The sequence below is a fragment of the Equus quagga genome, chromosome 13, assembly GCF_021613505.1.
Source record: "Equus quagga isolate Etosha38 chromosome 13, UCLA_HA_Equagga_1.0, whole genome shotgun sequence".
Taxonomy (NCBI): Eukaryota; Metazoa; Chordata; class Mammalia; order Perissodactyla; family Equidae; genus Equus; species Equus quagga.
The window spans coordinates 96,699,268-96,702,705 of NC_060279.1; positions in this window are offsets into that span (position 1 = coordinate 96,699,268).

The window sequence follows — 3,438 nt, forward strand, 5'->3', positions numbered from 1 at the left end:
GAACAGAGCTCTGCCCACATGGGCAGTTGCACCCCCCCTCCTCATATCCCTAAATTCTAACAACAGGCCTAAGAGAAGGCACTATTGCTATTGTCATGTGACTACAGATCAGCAGGAGTCACCTGAAAATATAGAGCTGTATGTCTTCTACGTCCAGTAGAAAAGCAATGCCCTGTCCAAGATTTCAACAACAACCTGGAGGACTTGCTCTCATCATCACCTCTGCCCTGGCTTTGTGTTCCCACCAAATTCTTGTTGTAGATTCTATGTCTTTATGTTGTCCCTTTGTGCTTCCACACTCATATTGACCCAAGTGTACTTTATGATTCTTTTCCCTTATTATTATCTCCCACATAAAATAAAATAAAAGCAGCCAGGATATCAAGACCTTTGCGCATAGCAGGTTTATTGTGTGTTATATGTAACATCACTGAAGGGCATAGAAAACAACTTAAAATGACTCTTTAGACGTTCCTGTTATGAAATATCCTTCCTATCAGTCCACCACCACAGATTCCCCACCTGGCGGCCCACCCCATGTAACACTCTATTCTCAACCATCCTGCTGGCCCATTTCCCCTCCCTTCCATCAGTCATCTCCCCTTGTAAACCTACCTTCCTGGTTTAGACCGAACTTCTATCACAACTTCCAATTCAAAATTTTCCCCGCTCCATCCATTTGCTCAGCTAATGAAAGCCTTACCTCATATTTTATTTTACCCAACAAATATTTATCGAATACCCAACATGTGACAGCACACTCTTCAGGTACTCGGGATCCATCAGTGAACAAAACGGACAAAAATTCCACCCTTGAGGAGTTTCATTCTAGTGGGAGAGAGAGACAATGAAAAATAAACATAATAAATAAGTAGATAATATAGTATGTTAGAACAGTGAAGATTCCAGGATTGACATTTTAAGTGGATGGTCAGCGTAGGTCTCACAAGGTGGTGGAGCAGCAAGTCATGCGGATATCTGGGAAGACAGTGTTTCTGGCAAAGAGATGAAAAACAGCAGAGTTATAAGGCAGGAGGCTGTGTGTGTGTGTTCAAAAATCCACAAGGAGATGTGTGCGGCTTGAGTTGAGGAGGAAGGAAGAGTGCAGGAGTGAATGGGATGAGGGCAGGGTGTTAAATGAACAGATTGCATGGGGCCTTGTGGGTCTCAGTCAGGACTTTTGCTTTTATCCTGAGTGAGATGTGTGTTTCCTGGTGAGCATAGGGTGACATATTGTGACATATTTGAAAAGGCAAAGTCTAGTTGCTACATGGAGAATAGATAGGAGGGAGGTTGTAGCAGATACCAATTATGTAGGCAGGGAGGGGAGAAGCGTGTGGATTAGGAATCTGCTATGAAGAGAGAGTCGGCAGTGTTTGCTGATGAATTAGATGTGGGGTGGGAGAGAAAGAGGGTCATGCATGAGACCTCATCCTTCAGAATCTCTCTCTTAACCTCACATCTCCTGGGTACATAAGCTCCCATAATAAATGGATTTGTAATTTTAGGAGACAGGAACTGACCATGGCTACTTAAGTATATAAGGGTACTGGTTACTAAAGTCATCGGTAAGTTCATATTATTTTGTGATTTCTAGAGACCCAGGCTCAGAATATGAGTAGGAAAAGAAGAGAAGCCCAGACAAGGTAACAACCAGAATGTATCAGCCAAGGGCTATCTAGTAGCTCACTGCTACTGCCGCTGCCCCTTACTCCACAACCTTGGGCATTGACCACCACTGCCATGGGGCACTTGACTCATTGCTGCCACTCTTGACAACTTCCTAATTGTATTTGCATTTTGTGTTACTTCCTCAAGATTCAAAGTTCCGGCAGGACTATTGAATTAGTCAAATATTACAGACTTAGGGTACCTGGAAGTGTGTTAAATTGCAGGTTCATCTAATTTTAATTTACTTTTGGATTCAAACTTGAAAGGGAGTAGTATAAGTGCCATGAGAATGCACGGTTCTACAAGATTTTTCCTCTGCTTTTCAGCCCTGCCTTCACTGTCTCTTTCTGGGTAATATTTAAAACTGGGATTTCATGGAGAGAAGTGTAATTCTGAGTAATTTGTCTGGGGCTCTTCCAGATTTCAGACCCTTCCACCAACCCACACTGTTATCTAGGTGGTAGCTAATTTCTTCTCATCCCTTCAAATTCTCTCCTCTATAGCAGGCCCACTCTTCTAACCACCCATACTGTAACCAGGTGCCCTTCCTGTGGTATGGATGCTTCCACAGCTCTCTGCTCACCTATGAAGTGTGTGTGTTTAAATTTTGTCTCTTATTTCTTGTCACATTGAGAGTAAAAGCGTTTCACATCCTTTGACTGTATTTCCCATTGAGTTTTAAATTTCACTTATTATGGTTTTCATATCTAGAATTTTTTTGTTTCTTTTTAAATTTATTTTTTATACTCTCTCTTAATTATGTTTTCAACTCTCCCCTATGCCTCAGAGTTGTCACTGATCTGGTATTCCTTTTTCTGCTATTCTTTAGATTTGATTCTTTGGAATGATGCTGACAGTGTTATTTTGAACAACAAAACAATGTGTGGTATTTGACTGTCATGACAGATTTTATGGTAATATTTTTCCCTCCTCATCCAGAGCCCATACAGGCACAAAGTAGTTCCCTCATCAATTCACTGTGTCACTGAATGGATTTGTTTATTCTGCCCTTTCACTAGTAGCACAGCCACGTGAGGATCTAGGCTTTCTGTATATTTATCAGTTAGTGATCACTGCTAACAAAGCTCCCTAAAATTTCGTGTCTTAAAATAACAAGTTATTATTTCTCATTAACTTATGGGTAGACTGGAAGGTTCTGCTGACATAGGCTGATCTCAGTAATGGATCTGCAGTTAGCTGGTGGATCAGCTAAGAGACAGAAGGTCTAGAATATCCTTGGCTGGGATTTGGCTCTCTCCCATGTACTCAATCATTCCTCCGGTAGGTGAGCCCAGGCATTTTCTCATAGTAGTGGCAGTGTTCTGAGAATAGAAGTAGAAATTAAAAAGCCCTTTTTCACACCTTCGTTTTTGTCACGTTTGCTATTGTCCTAGTAGCCGAGCCCATAGATGTGTAAGCCAAGTATGGGAAGGCGTGATCAAACGGATGCATGAAATATTGCGACTTTAATGCACCCAATCTACCAAAACTGGACTCTAATTTCTAAATTCCCATATTATTGGTGCTTATGGATTAAGACAGTCATAAGTCTTTCTCTTCTATTTTTGAGTGGGTGTTAAGAAACCAAAGAGCTTACTTCATTGAATGTGAAAATTTCCCCAGGGCAGCTGCAACACCCAGTCTTCTTCTTGTTAGTCTTATTTTTCGCCCTCTCCCTCTCTCTCTCCTCATCTCCCTCTGTGTGGTCCTCTGTGGCAAAAGCTACAGGGTTCCACAATGGCTGCGAGGGCTGCTGGGGTCTTCAGT